This window comes from Equus asinus, chromosome 8 (genome assembly GCF_041296235.1).
Source record: "Equus asinus isolate D_3611 breed Donkey chromosome 8, EquAss-T2T_v2, whole genome shotgun sequence".
Lineage (NCBI taxonomy): Eukaryota > Metazoa > Chordata > Mammalia > Perissodactyla > Equidae > Equus > Equus asinus.
Window position 1 is genome coordinate 82,059,212 of NC_091797.1, and position 17,271 is coordinate 82,076,482.

Consider the following 17,271-nt stretch of genomic DNA (forward strand, 5'->3'; position numbering starts at 1 on the left):
TCCATTTTATAGATGACAAAGAGAAGGCCCAGAGAGGTTCAGCAAGTTGCTCAAGGTCACACCGCCAGTGAGTAGCAGGGCAGAGATTTGAACCCAGATCCTCCTGCTTCTGGAGTCACCCTCCTGCCATGCCCCAGGAAGTGAGATAAGCTGGAGAGCTCCCTGAGTGATGGAAACTGTGATTATGTTCAGGGCCCTTCCAGGCCCACAAGGTGAAAGCGATCAGCAGGAGGCCCTGGTGTCCTAGCCTCTTGGTCGCCTGCCAATTTGGGCGGGGGCCTGGGTGACACGCTCAGGCTGGTTGTTTGCGAGTCTCTGGGCATTTAAGTGGCCACCCCGAAGCAGCAAGATGTCCTCAGAGCCTCGGAGACACCGAGGACCAGATTCCAGGAAAGCAGGTTGCTATTTGCCTCGTGCTTGTGGAAAAGGACAAAGAAAAAGAGGGATAAAGAACTTTGGACATAGACCAAAGCCATCCGGGTTCTTCGCTGCGTGTCCCCATGCGGGCTCCTCGATGAGGAAGGCCTGAGCGTGTCACCTGAACCAGGGGTCAGAGCCATTCCATTTCCACGCACACGACACTGCAATTTCCAACAATTGTGGTCGAGACGAGGATCCTCTCAGGGAGGGAAAATCCAAGCGAGTTTGCAGTTTCCAGCTTTGGCGTTTCTTGAATTATACATGGGCAAACCCCCTGGAAGGCTGCTTTGTAAGCCGTGAGGGGAAGGCGTGTAATTTTGGTCTCTGGCATTCTGCTGGAACACTTGAAGACGAGGCCCTCCCCAGCAAGTGGCATTCTCCTCCAAACCAAACGGCACATTTGATGCCTCTGATGGCTTCAGGCTGCCAGCAGAAAGGATGCCGTGGGGACCGGTCCCTCCTCTCTCTGCCACAGTCTTATCTCCTTAGGGCTTCTGTCCCTCGGAGGCCCTCACCTTGCGGTGGAAGCTGTGACCCAGGCCACAGTGACATTCTCCCCCGTTTTTGGCTGGCAAGAGGAGAAAGTGCTATCTTTGTACAGACAGGGAGGCAGGGACTAGAAAAGTGGACTAGCCCGGGGCCTGGAGGGGCCGCTCTGGTGTGGACAGCCACGCCACATCTCAGCCTCTTGGGGGAGATGGCAGCTCCAGGTCCAGACGGCCCCAGTGCCACCCAAGGTCCAGAGGGGACAGTGCCATTTCTGGCTTCTGTAATGAGGCAGACTGTCTCCAGTGGTCTGCAAAATGCTACCCATAAGAAGGGGCTCCTCGGCACTCTTCCCTCCCTGGGATTTGCCCGAGGACTGTGGGTGAGGGCATTCGAAGGCTCTGAGTTGGCTGGGGTCCTCTGGGTCAGTGGGGGCTCAGGGTGTGGGACCTGGTGACACTGATGTGTTGGAATAGCATTCTGTAACTTATTAGCTGTGTGACCCTGAGACAGTTACCGCAGCCGTCAGTTTCCCTGTCTGCAGAATGGGCTGATTACCTACTTCAGAGGGTTGCTGTGAAAATGAAATGCATGCTGAGCCCGATCAACTGGGCGGATTTGAAGCCCTCAGAAACTGGTAGCTAGCCTGATGATTCACATCTTAGATAAAGAGATGACAAATGGTCTTAGTTCCCACTGGTAACTCAGAGGGAGTGTGCGTGTGCATGTACACATGGGTGAGTGTGCGCCCTGAGCGTGAAAGTGTGCCTGCATGTGTGAGCACGCATGCATGAGTGTGCCCCTGAGCATGAATGTGCGTGCATGTGTGAGCACGCATGCATGAGTGTGCCCCTGAGCATGAATGTGCGTGCATGTGTGAGCACGCATGCATGAGTGCGCCCCTGAGCGTGAATGTGCCTGCATGTGTGAGCACGCATGCATGAGTGTGCCCCTGAGCGTGAATGTGCGTGTGCATGTGTGAGCACGCATGCATGAGTGCGCCCCTGAGTGTGAATGTGCGTGCATGTGTGAGCACGCATGCATGAGTGCGCCCCTGAGCGTGAATGTGCGTGCATGTGTGAGCACGCATGCATGAGTGCGCCCCTGAGCGTGAATGTGCGTGCATGTGTGAGCACGCATGCATGAGTGCGCCCCTGAGCGTGAATGTGCGTGCATGTGTGAGCACGCATGCATGAGTGCGCCCCTGAGCGTGAATGTGCGTGCATGTGTGAGCACGCATGCATGAGTGCGCCCCTGAGCGTGAATGTGCGTGCATGTGTGAGCACGCATGCATGAGTGCGCCCCTGAGCGTGAATGTGCGTGCATGTGTGAGCACGCATGCATGAGTGCGCCCCTGAGCGTGAAAGTGTGCCTGCATGTGTGAGCATGCATGCATGAGTGCGCCCCTGAGCGTGAATGTGCGTGCATGTGTGAGCACGCATGCATGAGTGCGCCCCTGAGCGTGAATGTGCGTGCATGTGTGAGCACGCATGCATGAGTGTGCCCCTGAGTGTGAATGTGCGTGCATGTGTGAGCACGCATGCATGAGTGTGCCCCTGAGTGTGAATGTGCGTGTGCACACACACACTCGAGAGGTCAAGAGAGGAGCATTCTCTGCCCTCGACGTGGGAACCTGAGCAGGTCAAATACTTCATTATTTAGATTCAACAGCTACTCATTAGGCGAGACCGGAGCACTTAGAAAGAAAAGCTGACCTACAAGTGTAAAATGTTATTATAAGTAATGACAATGATTATAGGATGAGGGTGTGAGCGGAGAGGGCAAGCCGAGAGGTTAATGTCCATTAACGACCACGAATTAGGAGCGGGAACTTCTGCAGAAATGGACGGTCTGTTTATCTACCTCACGGGGAGCTCTTAGCACATCAAAAAGGTATTTAAAACACAACCCCCCAACAATTAGCTTTAGGAAGAAGAGTAAATATGGATGCAATTTATCACCCGAGAGCCGGGCTATCAGAGACCAACGCGTCAGTTAAATAAAACAGACCCCGAGACCGGCCAGCAGGATTGACCCCGAAGGAATTCGCCAATTTGCTCATCAGCGATGGGAGGTAGGGTTTTGGTGACACACGAACAGTTGGTATCTTTCTGCTAATCCTTATAACCTGAGTCCCACATTCCTTTTTGCATCCAGTGGGGGAGGATGACTCAGGAATGGGTTAAGTTGATTTCACCGGCTTTGTGCATCTTTAATTTCAAAAGGGTGAGAGAAGGAAGTTGGACACTGAGAAAGCCTCGGGGTTGGGACTTGATTGCAGGCGTGCCAGGCATCCCAGTTTGCCGGGTTCTGAGGGGTTTCAGTCTAGAGCTGGGACAGTCCCAGGCAAACAGGGATGGTTGGTCTCCCAGCTTAGGTCCCTCCCCCAGGGCCCCAAGAGCGAGCGTCAGTCAATCCCCGTTGGGAGCAGGAGTGGGTAGAAGCTGGCTTGTGGCTTGCCTTTAAGAAATCCTACCTCCCCCCATATGGCCAAACAGCCTGTGAACCCATTAGCAGCAGGAATGTGGTGTCACGTGGGACCCGTGCAGGAGCCGCAGAAACCGAGAGAAACGTCCAGAGAGACCTCGACAGGCGATCGCATGAGGGGCTGAAAGCTGATCAGCGCAGGCTGCTGGTAACTTCCCCGAGAAGCCTTGATGGAAAACTGCGGAGCCCCGAGACGCTGCGGGTTCCAGAACCTCGGCCCTCCTCCGTCTGCATCCCAGCGCGTTCTAGCACCCGGGTGACAACGCATCCTACTGTCTGTACTCGCAAGTCACGTCGTTCCACCACTGCAGCCGTCGCCCCGGCTGCCGAGAGCTCGTATATAAATATCTGTGCGTGTGGGTTTGTGTGTACATTTCTTGACATATTTACGGAGTCTCCGCTTGCCAACCTTGGGGGCATAATGCAGGAACCATCTTTCATCCTAATCTGCTGTAATGACATGTTTTATTATACTATTTCAGCTGTTTCCATTGCCTTTGCTGTTTCATGTTTTATGTATTTTAACTAATGCTTTAATTTTAGGACGTTGTGCCTTAAGGAGATTTCACAAAGGCTGACTTTGGAAAATCGACGGGATTCCCGGCGACAGGGACTGGAGGCTGTACCCCCACACAGCACGGCCCAGAGGAACGAGGGTCCCGAGGGAGTGCTGGAAGGCGGGCCGGGGAGGCCGGCGGCTTTGGGCCTGGTGCTCGCGGCACCAAGATGTGGGGACCCTGGGTTTGCTCAGGGCTTTCGCCCCATTTTAGCTCTGGATGTCGGGCATCCCAGAACCCCTTCCCTTCTGGACAAAGCAGGGTCGTTGGTCCCCTCCCAAGATGACGGGCTTGACACTTGGATGGGCTGGTTCTCAGGAGGTGGGGGGGGGTCTCAGAAAGAGCTTAGGGTTCGGAACGCCCTCTTCTTAGTTTCAAATCCAGGCTCTGCTGATGCTATAATAGTCGTTTGAATCTGAGGAGGTCACTGAAACCCTCACTACGCCTCAGTTTCCTCACCTGGAAAATGGAACTGCCACAGGGATAGAGGAAGCCAGGTGTGCTTGGCACAGAGTCACCCCGTTGCCCACCCCAACAATGAGGGAGTGGCATGGACGCTTTTGAGGAGCACTGTGTCCACGTCCTAATGGTAATGATGATTGTAACTGCTTCTGTTCCTGAAGCGCTTCCTGGGTGCCAGGCAAGCCCTGAGTTGAGCATAGCCCTTTATCGCCCCATTTAATCCCCCAGCAGGACACCTGCTGGGTGGGAGAGATCATAACCCCTATCTTGCAGAGGAGGAAATGGAGACTCAGAGAGGGAAAGACATTTACCCAAGACCACACAGCAAGCGAATGTTTGAGGGGGCATTCGGGACCACATCCGTGCGACGCCAGTGTCCATGCTTTTTACCACAATCCCCTGCAGCCGCCTGGAAGGAGTGGAGAATTACTAGGGACTCAGGCTTTGGCGACACCTGGAGAGGCACCAGCAGGGGACAGAGCTGAGATGCCCTCTGGTTGTCGGGCCTCGAGCACCGCCTCCAGCCTGCAACAATCCTTTCTGTTCTGACCCAAGGCATGAGATGGGGAGAGGCCTGACCTTTGACACCTGTCTTTTCCTTCCCCTTTCTCTCCTACACCCCACTCCATACTTACAGCCCCTCCCTCCCGGACCCTCCTGCCTCTGTGTCTATGCACATGCTGCTTCCCTGAGTGAGAATGTCGTTTCTTTCCCTTTATGCTTCTCCCTTCCTCTCTCTGAAAACTCCTATTCACCCTGCAAAGCCCAGATCCTCAGGCCCTTGTCCCCTTAGATTCCCACTAGTGGCTTATTTGCTGACTTAACTGTTGCATTGGCCCGGTGCCTGACGTGAAATGATGGAAAATTGGTAGAAGTCTGTTGGTCAGAAAAATCTCAGCTGTCTTGCTCACCCTACCTGGATGAAAGACTGCCAACATGTTTCAGACCCCGGCAATGTGCTAACACACACCACCATGTTTACTTCTCCCGGAACCCCTGGAGGTGAGCATCATCATTCCTATTTTCTAGATCATGGGTAAGCAGACTACAGCCCATGGGCCAGCTGCCTGTTTTCATAAACACAGTTATATTGGCCACAGCTATGCTCGTTCATTTATATATGATGACAGCTGCCTTCGTGCTACAGCAACAAAGCTGAACAGTTGCTCCAGAGACCGTGTGATCTGCACAGGTATTTACCATCTGACCCTTTGCAGAAAAAGTGTGCCAACCCCTATAAATCAAGATGAAGACCTGAGGCTCAGAGAGGCTTAGCAACTGGCCCCAGTTAACTCAGCGAGCCAGGGACAGCCCTGGGGTTCAAACCTGGAACCCCAGACTTCAAAATTGGTGCTCTTTCTATGCCTCAAACGCCATCCTTGCTTTCTTCCAAGTCCCCTTCCAGGGGCGTTCCCCAGTGCTCTGCATCAGACCACAGAGGGGGTCCCTCCCACCTGGCCTGGGGGCCAAGTGCAGCAGCGGGCTGTGGAGCCAGCCGGGCACAGGCACAGGCACTTAAGACACACTGGGACACAGAGGAAAGGGAGCGGGCTGGGGAAGGTTTTTGTTTTAAATAATGAAAATAGCATTTGATAAGGAATCTCATCTCGCCTACCCATCTCATTTTCCAGTGGTGCAAGCAGGTCAATCCTTGCTGAAGTGCTTGCTGTTTCCAGGTTCAGAGGGGCCATCTCCAGGACATGTGCAAGGGGCAGGCCCTCTCTGGGTCCTGAGACAGCCCCTCATTGCAGGAGACAAAACTTCCCACGCCGGCCCCCGCCCCCAGCCTGCACCCACCTGCCCCTGTTTCGGCCCCCGCTTCCCTCTCCGCAGCATCTCCAGTGGGCTGCTTCCCCTCCCAGCCCTGGGAGCTTTATTTCCAACTGAGATACAATTACAGATCGTGTGCCTTTCCCCCCTTTTTCTTTTTAATAAAGCTGTTTTGTGTCTCCACCCCCCCTTTGCATTCCTCCCATCTTAGTCCTTCCTTTCCCCTCCTGTAGGAAATGTCTCGGATTCTCTCGCTGGGGTGTAATGGTTAAATTGCTACCAGCTGATTAAACAGCAGAAGTCCAGCCTGTAATCCTCAGCGTTCAGGAACCGGGGAGGCAGAGACAGGGCCCTGACCTTCTTCGCCCCTACTGACCCCCCTGCGATGTGCCTGCCCTGGTTTCACTTCTTTCATTTGTCCCGGGCTGCATAGAATCCTCTGGGATGGGGCGAGGGGAGGGGAAGGAGGGGAAAGGAGCGGGGAGGAGAAGGAGGGGAGGATGCCTCCACGGGCTCTGGCCCAACCTCCAAGGAATGTCTGTTCCCACCCCGTCCCTTCCCAGCCCCCCTGTAAAACCACATACTCACAGCCATGCTCACACACTCACATATGCATAAACATACAGGCTCTCACACACACAGCCCGTCACACACATTCACACGCCCAGGCTCTTTCTCGTCCTCTGCGGAATGAAGACCAGATGAAGGAGGCAGCGGGTCCGCCCCGCCCCCTCTCCTGGGAAACCTTCCCACACCTGCCCCCACACTGGGAAGGATGGGGAGGTAGGGAAGTGTGAGATGGGCCTGGGAAGAGGGGACATCGAGGGCTTTCGGGATGGGCAGCGGGAGGTTTGACTCTGGCTCTGACGGGTGTGGGATCACAGAGTCAGGACTGTCTTTCTCAGAGCTTCTCTGAGCCCTATTTGCAACTGGGGGCAACAGCCTCTCAAAGCGGGCCACAAGGGCAAGTGAGCTAATGCGCAAGACTGTGCCCAGCCCGGCACAAAGCGTGTGTTAGTGCACACCGGCCGCGAGGAGGGCTGGGGTGCAGGGCGATTGGCGTAACCTTCAAACACGGGCCCCCTAAAAGCTGGGGGTGCCCCGGGCTCCTTACTGTACACCTCTGACCCTCAGCTCTTCCTCTGCAAACTGCCATCCTCATGCTTCCCAACGGGCCTGTGACGACTACATGCCACCCCACACATGCCAGGCTCCATGAACAGTTTCTCTCCCGTTCTGATGGACGTTGCTGTCGACCCAGGTCACGGAGAAAGAATAGCAAGGGCCAGGGAGCCTCCTTGGGAAAGTTTATTTCCATGGAAAGCACAGTTCAGAGGAGTGGAGAATCTGGCCTTGAGTCATCCTCCCCTGCTTACTCAGAAGCCAGAGAGGAGAGCCTGCGGGTGAAGGGGGATTGGCTGCAGGCACAGGGGACGGTCATCGCTCCTCCAACTGCTCTTGGAAGCAACCTTCCTCTTTCCATGGGGAAAGAGCCTCAGCATGAGTCACGGTTCTCCACAGAAACAGAACTATCCGTGTCCATAGAGAGAGTGCTCTCTCTATAGTTACATCTGTATCGATGCCAGTTCTATAGATAGATAGATATGATACAGACATCACATAGATCATATGATATATAGCTATATACATGATAGATATGATTAGATACAGCTATTATATACATATCACATATACTTATATCTATCTCTATCCTTTATCTATCTTCTATCTATCTTCTATCTTTCTATCTATTGAGGAGGAGAAGAAGAGAGAGAAAGAGATTTATTATAAGAAATTGGCTCACGCAGTTACGGAGGCTGAGAAGTCCCATGACCTGCTTTCCGCGAGCTGGGGACCCAGGAGAGCTGGTGGGGTGAGTTCCAGGCCGAAGGCAGGAGAAGACTGACGTCCCGGCTTGGAGGCAGTCAGGCAGAGAGCGAATTCTCCCTTCATCCTCTGTTTGGTTCTATTTGGGCCCTCAAGGGATCGGATGATGCCCACTTGCCCTGGGGAGGGCCATCTGCTTTCCTCTGTCTACCCATTCAAATACTAAGCTCACCCTTAGACACCCTCACAGACACACACAGAAATAATGTTTCACAGAATATCTGGGCAGCCTGTGGCCCTGTCACGTTGCCACATCAATTAAACATCACAGTGTCCCCCCCAAATTCATGTCCACCCAGAACCTCAGAATGTGACCTTATATGGAAGTAGGGTCTTTGCAGATATAAAGTAGAACCGAGATGCGAGCTTACTGGATTAAGGCGGGCCCCACGTGCAATGAGAGTGTCCTCATAAGAGACAGAAAGGACACAGACACACAGGGAGAAGCCCAAGTGAGCACAGAGGCAAAGGCTGCAATGATGCTCCACAAGCCAAGGAATGTCTGGGACCACCAGGAGCTGGGAGGCAAGGCAGGACCCTCCCCTCGAGCCTTCAGTGGGAGCGTGGCCCTGCTGAGGCCTTGATTTTGAACTTCTGGCCTCCAGAACTGGGAGAGAAAAAATTTCTGTTTCCAGTCACCTAGTCCGTGGTACTTTGTTAGAGCAGCCACAATACCATACAAACTAACGCACCCTGCAAAGCATGCATCGTTGGTCCCATTTTATGGATGGGGAAACTGAGGCACAGAGAGGGGAAAGTCCTTTGTCCAAAATCACACAGCTGGCTGGAAGTGAAGACAGGATTCAAAGCCAGGTCTGTCTAACTCCAGTGCCTGGAGCCTGTATATTTTGTACCGTGCTTGCCTCACCCTCATCCTGGCCGCCCCCAGGCATGACAGAGGAACAGAGGGGTTTCCGGGCCCCTGGCAGCAAGTGGGCTGTGGAGCCACACAGATCTGGATTTAAATCCTGGCTTTGGCCACTAACTAGCTGAGTGACCGTGGGCGGGTCTGCATCCTTATTTGAGCTCGGTTTTCTCATCTGTAAAATAGGGATAAAAGAATGAAACTTACCTCATAGGCTGTTGTGGGGATGAAATGAGAGTCTGCACAGAAAGTGCCCAGCACTCTGTAATGTCATCTAGTGTTATCAGTTTTTGCAGCTCAGAAAGAGGAAGTTAGGGGGTTAGCAATGTGAGCAATGGCTGCATCTGGAGCAGGTCAAAGGTGGCCAGCCAAGTTGACGAGCCGGTTGGGGATATCTTCAGAGTTAACAGTAACTGGTAATTTCTTGTTTAAGAAAAACCCAGGCTTGGACTGGGGAAGGGCGAGGCAGGGATGCGAGGCCACAGCGCCTGCGCACAGCTGTTTAGTAATCTGCATCCCTTTGCAGGGGGCCACACTCACAAGTCTCTTTCTCCTATCCGGGCAGGAGCTGTGAAGTTCCTGTGGGCACCCCAGGTCTCCTGGTGGAGGAGCACTGGAGACAGTGTCTGGACTCCCCCAGATTCAGCTCCTAGGTCATGAACTGGTCACCTCCCAGGTCCTGTGGTTTCTGTCTGAGCCAGAGAGGACGTTGAGCTGGGTCTTTGGCGATAAGGGGAGGTTGGGTTGAGCAACTGAATCTGTTCCTTATCCAGGCGACAGATCTTTTCTAAGGTTTAGCTCTGGTCTGATCCTCTGCCCGCGGCGGAGGTTCCTGCGCCCTCACCGTGAGTTCACAGTTCTCCGGGCTGACGGAGGTGTCTGCGAGGCCCCACAACTACCGCCCACCGCGTGAACAGTGCCTCCCGTCAGCTTACCTGCTTTTACCTTTTACCATCAGTGATGTGTCCTCCAGCCCCTTGTTCTCACCCCAAGAGAGCGGGACCTACATCCAAGGCCAGGGGCAGGCTCAGAGGGCCTGTTTGGGATTCTTATTTTTTAAGGGCAGTTCTGCCCATCTGCTCAAGGCAATGCTCTCCGGATTTTCCAGCCCACACTGCAGCCCCTGCCTGCTTCCTCGTGCCCAGCTTGATCCCAGCTCCTTAATCTGCCCCTCCGCCAGGCTCCTTGTGGGCCGCTCACACTTCTCCATTAGCACAATTATCACATTAATAACGAGAGCATCTACCATTTATTGAGCTGTTACTATGTGCCAGGCTCTGTGCTAAAAGCTTTCCCACCTTATCTCATTTAGATCCGGCAATAACTGAAGGGAAGAGGATTACATTACGAATGAGCGTAAAATGATTATTTTACTCAAGAGGGTTATTTCACAAAGCTGGTGAGCCGCTCACCCATCTGGAGAAACAGGGTTTGAAAACAAGTCTGTTCAGCTTCACCGCCCGGGCCCTGAACTTCGCAATAAGCTATTCTGTGCTTTAGTTACCTGCAGACTTGTCCCCCTTCTCTCAACCTTGGGTCCCCATGTCCCCTAGGGTATAGGATTTGAGAGAGCAGGGAGGCACAGCTATTATTTTCAAAAAGAAATTATATAAACTTACAATTAAATAAATTATATTAAAAGCAAAGAAAATAAGTACTCAAAATTCTTCATTTCTTAATCCATTCACCACATTTTTCTATTACCTGTGCTCTTGAGATTAGATATGTCTCTTGTGTCCGTGTGGTGAAAATACCCTATAATACATCGCCTCCCAGCTCTGTGTTGAGTGACCTCGCCTTGGCAGTTTGAAATTGTTCGTGGCGGGAGTATTGACACCGTGGTAATTGGCAAATGCTACTAATCAGGGTTTCCCCCTAAAGAGCCAATTATTAAACAGTTACCTGCACACTGCTGATCACGACATTTGTGGTAGGTCTTACAATTCCCTTTGAGAAATGAAGCAGTTGAGGCTCAGGAAGGCTGAGTGATTTTTCCAAGGTCAACTGCTAGGAAGTGGGGGTGCGGAGGGGGCGGGATTTGATCCTACTTCGTGCCAATTCCCCTGCTCTGATACACCTTCACATCTGCTGAAGACGGAAGAAAAATCCAGAAGCTCACTCCTTCCCAACCCCCTGGAGCCCTAGCCACTGCCCGTGTTTGGTGAGTAGAAGCTGAAGGCGGTCGGAGACTCCAGCCACGCAGAAGGCCTCTGATTCAGAGAGACGAGTGGTAGATTAAATCCTTGACCTGGGAAGGACAGAGAGTAAGACAAAAAAAAAAAAAAAAACAAGTTCAAGTTTTACACGGACTGAATTCTCATTGCACGCACTTGAGCATTCACGAGCTGGGGCTAAGTTGACCAATTAAAAGTAATTTCATCTCTAGCACCTCTTTGAGGGTATTTAAAGAAGACTTAAAAATTAATCTTTCATTTATCCCAAGAATGAAAAAACATTCCCGCCTCCTCCTCAAATCGGGCTACTCTTTTCAAAATGATGCGGTGCGCTCTTCAATTAACCTTACTGACCACAGACCGGAGCTGCAGCTCTTCCGAACTCTGTGGACCGAGCGCAATTTGTTGCTTCTTTCATTTACACGTGTCTTTTTACGTAGATTCAAAGTCCCTCTTGTGAAAGAACCGTGAGCTCAGCAAATATCAGAAAAGCCCAAAACTCACGGATTGGTAAATATCGTTGGCTCAGTCTTTGGGAGGGCAGAGAACCCGGCTTCGTGCCCTGGAGGGACGTGATCCTCACTCCTAGGAATCTTATGATCTTGTTGGGGTTTTGAAGACAAGCATATACTCAATGGTTAAAAAACAGAGAGAAAATGCAGTTACAAAACAAGTCTGGAGGGCCATGGGACAACGATTATTGGAGCGATGCAAGCTAAATAGCACTTAGAAATTGTTTTTATAAACTTTCGTACTAGCAAAGTTGAGAGAAAAATAAAACCCCGATAGAGTTCAGTGCTGGTGAGAATTTGGTAAGTCAGCTGTCTTTCATTCAGGGTAAATAGTACAATCTTATAGAAACAAACCAGGTAGCTAATGCCTATTCCAATCTTGGTGTTCGCTACAAATTTCCTTAGTTGCTGTGTGGAGGCCTTTGCTGTTTGGCCATCTGGGAGGCATTCTCCTTTCTTCCGGTAAAAGCATTCCAATCTTCCTTGGAGGAAGTGCCCCCTCCACTCTCCGTCCATGTAGTTCAGGAGGAGTTGATCTCACTTCTGGCTTGTATGGGTGTGTGGTAGACAGACTTCCAAGATGGCCCCCGTGAGCCTTGTCTCTTGGTGTCCACATCCTTGAATAATCCCCTCCTTCTGTGTGTGGACTGAACCTAAGAATTGACTTCTAAAAAACAGAATACAGCAAAAGTAATGGGACACCACGTCTATGATTAAGTTACAAAAGATTGTGATTTCTGTCTTGCTAGTAGACTCTATTCCCCTCACAGGTCACATGCTTTGATGAAGTAAGTTGCCATGTGGGAGGACCCACGGGCAAGGAGCCAAGGGCAACCTCCAGCCAAGGCAATAGCCAGTGAGAATCTGAGGCCAACAGTCCAACCCCCTGTGAGGAACTGAATCCTGCCAACAACCACTGAGTAAGCTTGGAAGTGGATCCTTTCCTGGTCGAGACTTCAGATGAGACTGCAAACCCAGGGCTAACACCTCCATAGCAGCCTTGTGAAGCAGAGGATGCTGCTAAGCTGTGCCTGGATTCCTGGCCCACAGAAATGATGAGATCATAAATGTGAGTTGTTTTAACCTGCTAAGTTTGGGGGTAATTTGTTACATAGTAATAGCTAACTAATACAGGGTGGACATGTGACCCAGGTATAACCAATCAGAGCATTGCATCCCTCAATGATTAGCTCAGGGATGTACATGTGATTCAATCAGAGCCAAACAGACCTAATCCTGGGACTTTTGTAAGATCAGAACGTGGAGAGATGCTCTATCCATTGGTCTGGACTTGGGAGATGCCAAAGGCTGCCTTGTGAAGAGGATCTATCTGAAAATGCAACAATGTGGCACCATGAGATAGAGACTGCAAGCCCTAATGACAATGTTTGAGCCCCTGGATCCAGCCTTGCCTAAAACTTTACCTATGAAACTTTTAGTTCCATAATCTAATAAATACTGTTTACTACTTAAGTCATTTTGTGTTGGGTTTCTGTTATTTATTAAAGCCTGTTTTAATCATTCGGTTGAAAGATATTCATTGAGGTTTTACACGTGCCAAGGGCTCTGGGGGTATACAAGGATTAGAATTAGTTTTTGAACCTGGTCTCAGGGGACTATGGTTCCTTAAGGCCAGAAACTACATCTATAATTATAACCTCCTCTTGAAAACATAAGATCCTCAATTTTGGGAGCACCATTCTTTGTTCATGTTTGTGCTCTCAGCATCCAACACATTGTAGGTGCTCAAATAAATACTTATTGATCCTAAAAGTACACATCAGATGCTCTAGAAGTGCAGAGAGAGGGGAAATCACTTTCGAGGGGGTTGGGAGAAGCTTCATGAAGGAGAAGAAACTTGAGCCACTGAGTTTGAAAGGATGCATTGGATAGACTTTGCAGGGATGGGGGAGAGAACATTCCAGGCAAAAGAAGCAGCACTGAGCCTGGAAGAGTATGATGTATATGGGCCAGGTTGGCTGGACTCTAGGGCGGATGAAGCTTACTATGGGAAATGAGGCTGGGAAGGCAGGATGGGACCAGACGTGAGATATTTTTGAGTGACAGGTGTATTAGTTATCTAGTGCGGTGTAACAAATTACCCCCAGACTTAGTGGTTTGTTATCTCACAATTTCCGTGAGTCAGTTGTTCAGGAGCAGCCTGGTTGGGTGGTTCTGACTCAGGTTCTCTCGGGAGGTTGCAGCTATGATGTCATCTGAAGGTTAGACTGGGGCTGGAGGATGTGCTTCCACGATGGCTCACTCGCATGCCTGGCAAATTGGTGCTGGCTGTTGGCAGGAGTCTCAGTTCCACACCACGTGGACCAGCCTTGGAAGTCATATCCCATCATTTCTGCAATATGCCATTGATTATGCAGCTTGGCACTTTTCAATGTGGGAAAGGACTAGAGAAGTATCCACAGAGGGGGTGTGACTACCAGGTGGCAGGGATCATTGGAGACCATCTTGGAGGCTGGCTGTCACTCGCAATAATTAGTTATCTATTTGACAGCACGTCACAGAAAACCCCACTGATAGTGGCTTAAGTTATATGAATTTTCATTATTTATTTAACAAGGAGTCAAGGGGCACATGGTCCCATTACTGTCAGGGCTGAACAATGTCATCAGGGACCCCAGGCCATCTCCACATTTTTACTCTGCCAACCTCAGAGTACTGACAATATCTGTTCTCATGGTTGCAAGAAAGCTGCCACAACACCAGGCATCACATCCTCTCACGATAATGTCAAATGCAGGATGGGAGACAAAGGAGAAGAAGGAAAGAGAAGTGGTATTCTCATGCAATTCTTTTTCCCTTGGGAGAGAAAGTATTTCCCAGACTCTCTCCGCCAACCTCCCAATGCCCCGGAAGAATCCTCTTACATCTATTTGACCAGAACCAGGTCACCTACCCAGCCCTTAGACCAATCACTGGTAAAGAGGAACAACACTGCCTTTTTTTTTTTTTTTTTTTCAATTTAGACATGACCCATTTGCTGGGCCTTGACAGACCGCCGTCCCGAACAACATTAGGGGAATTTATCAAGAAAAAAGAAGGGGTCATTGGGTGAGTGACCACAACCACAGCAATGAATATCTTAGGTCGTCTTTTCTGGACGCATACAACCCACCAGGCTCTGGACTAAGCCTTGACAAGCGTTCTGTCATCAATCTTTGCGGCCGCCCTATGAGGTGAGATGGGTCTACTAGGTACCCACATGTTATGGGGTGAATTATGTCCTCCCCAAATTCTTATGGAGAAGTCTTAGTCCCCAGCACCTCGAAATGTGACCTGGGTTGGAAACAGGGTCATTGCAGATGTGGTTAAGATGAGGTCATTGGGGTGGCCCCAATCTAATATGACTGGTGTCCCTATAAAAAGAGAATTGGGACGCAGACACAGACATGCATAGACGGAAGAAGGTGGAAAGAGCTACAGGGAGAAGACAGCCATCCACAAACTAAGGAGAGAGGCCCAGGACAGCTCCCTCCATCCACAGCCCTCAGAAGGCAGCCGCCCAGTGACGCTTTGATTTCCAACTTCCGGGCTCCGGAACTGTGACACAGGAGATGTCAGTGGTTTAAGCCGCCCCGTTTGTGGTGCATAGTTATTCCAACCCGGGTCTCTCTGACCCCAAAGCCCTTGCTCTTCACCACGACTCTAAAAAGGATTGTATCCTGCAGGCAGTAGGGAGCTAGAGAAGGTTTGAGCGAGAGAGTAAAGCCATCTGAGCCATGTTTCAGGGGGAACGTCATCCTTTCAGAGATCAAAAAGTCCCTCTTGGTGTCTGTCGTCGATCTCTTTTATCTCAGCCTCACTGCCTCCGGCTCGGTTTCCAGGAGACAGGCAGAACCTCTCCTAGAGGGCTCCTCATAAAACCCCCGTGTAGACAGAAGTAGATAATCAAGTCCCTTCCTTTCTAAGACCTGTGGTCTCAGTCTTTGATCTTTCCTCCCTCGCCCTGAAGCTTCCCCAGCCACTGAAGGCGGTGTGAGAACGGCCAGGTGAGGGCAAGCGTAGCAGGCACTCAGCACAGAGCCAGCGGGATCAGGAAGGAGCTCTGGCTGGAGGCGAGGCGGCCTGGGGCTCCGGCCTGACCCTGCGGTGCACTATGCGGGGGGCCGTGTGAGCCCTGGATCCCCGTCCACCCCATACAGCGGGGGGCTGATGATGCCGTCTCCAAGCTCCCTCCTCTGGTCCTGATGTCCAAAGCCACCTGATGGCTCGGAGCTCTACTTCCCCTTGAAAAAGGTTAAATGTGTACATCGGGGCTACTTTTTCAGTTAAAAAGAAAGAGAGAGGGAGAGCAGGCGAGCGAGAGAGTAAGAAGCCGGCTCTCACATCTTGAGTCATCACCGAGCTCCTCCCCCTCCCTCCGCCCTTCCTGCGGCCTCTTCCCTCTCCCCTCTCTGTTCAGTTTGCAAGGCTGTTATTCCTGCCAAATGAGTCACTGATGTGGGAAGGTTAATTTATCTTGGCAGACTTCACCCTTGCTCCGAGAAATGGAAACTGCACCTCCTGCCTCGGAAGCCCAAGCGACTGTGATGTTCATTCGTTCCTCCCTGCATTCATTCATTCATTCTCAGAGCATGTGGTTGCTTGCTTCGCATTCACACGTGGGCAACCTCACCTACCGTTTTCTGTCTCCGGGAGATGTGAGGTGTAATTGAGGTAATCTATGTAAAAAATGCTTATATAAAAATAGAAGAAGCATAATAGCTAATCCTCACTAAGCACTTACCATGTGACGAGCCGCACAGTCAGCTTTTTATCTGCTGTCTTTATTGTCTTAATCCTATCGCTGCTCTCTGGGGCAGCACGATTGTTATTTTCATTTTAGGGATTCAGAGACTGAAGCTCAGAGGGGTCAAGGTGACCTGGCCACGGTCATTACGTACCCGTAAGTGGCAGAGGGAAGTCAAGCCCAGCTTCCTCTTATCGTGACCCACATTTATAAGGTGTTGACCACACAGCGGGCTCTGGAGTTAGAACCTGTTTCTCCTCTCTCGTCTCACTTGTTCTTCACACGAACCTGTGACGCAGAGACTGAGATTAGCATCTCTGTTTTCCAGCTGAGCAAACTGAGGTTTGGAGAAGCGAGGCAGCTTGCCCGAGGCGGCACGGCTGTCACACGGAAGAGCAGAGCGGACAGCAGGCGGTCTGGGCGCAGAAGGCGCTCCGTCTTCACTGTGGGCAGACAGCCTGGCCCTGAGCATGCGGGTGCCCCGTTCTTGTCACTCACACTCACCATCACACATGCATGCTCCTTCTGGTGTCCTCACATGGTCCCGGCACATAGATCCTGTGACACAGACAATGCTGTGCATTCACCAAACCCCATGTCCTCGTTCTCTGAGACACACAGATGACCCTGGCACTTAGGTGGGTTGACGTCACTGAATTCTGACCAATGGAACATGGGAGTAAGTGATGAAGGTCACTTCCGGGCCTGGCCCTGAAGAAAGCCCATGATCCTCGATCTGCAGACCAGATGCAGAGGACCCCGTGGAAGAATCTGGGACCCTAGGGGATGGTGGAACCACGAAATGGAAGCTGTCTGAGTCCCTGAGTGATACATGGAGCCAAGCTCTTTCCAAGCTCCCAACTGAACTGTGACGTGGACCTCAACCTTTATAGGGGTACCACTG

The 17,271-nt window shown here is 51.3% G+C and overlaps 2 long non-coding RNA genes across 5 annotated transcripts; one reads left to right on the top strand and one right to left on the bottom strand.

Annotated features, from left to right (window-relative positions):
* Window positions 1–3,220: 3,220 nt before the first annotated feature.
* Window positions 3,221–6,465, top strand: LOC123288063 (uncharacterized). 3 transcript variants are annotated; one of them, XR_006531572.2, is made up of 4 exons: window positions 3,222–3,845; window positions 3,937–5,414; window positions 5,498–5,604; window positions 6,044–6,463. It is a non-coding gene; the product is annotated as an uncharacterized lncRNA (long non-coding RNA). The 3 variants fall into 3 exon arrangements; XR_006531569.2 differs by having other exon boundaries at window positions 3,223–3,845; window positions 5,513–5,604; window positions 6,044–6,461; XR_011505661.1 differs by having other exon boundaries at window positions 3,221–3,845; window positions 3,937–5,604; window positions 6,044–6,465.
* Window positions 6,466–7,482: 1,017 nt separating this feature from the next.
* Window positions 7,483–16,977, bottom strand: LOC139045925 (uncharacterized). 2 transcript variants are annotated; one of them, XR_011505368.1, is made up of 5 exons: window positions 16,872–16,977; window positions 16,522–16,655; window positions 11,613–12,287; window positions 7,987–11,182; window positions 7,483–7,770 (listed from the first exon to the last, which is right to left on the bottom strand). It is a non-coding gene; the product is annotated as an uncharacterized lncRNA (long non-coding RNA). The 2 variants fall into 2 exon arrangements; XR_011505367.1 differs by having other exon boundaries at window positions 11,613–16,655; window positions 16,872–16,969.
* Window positions 16,978–17,271: the final 294 nt, after the last annotated feature.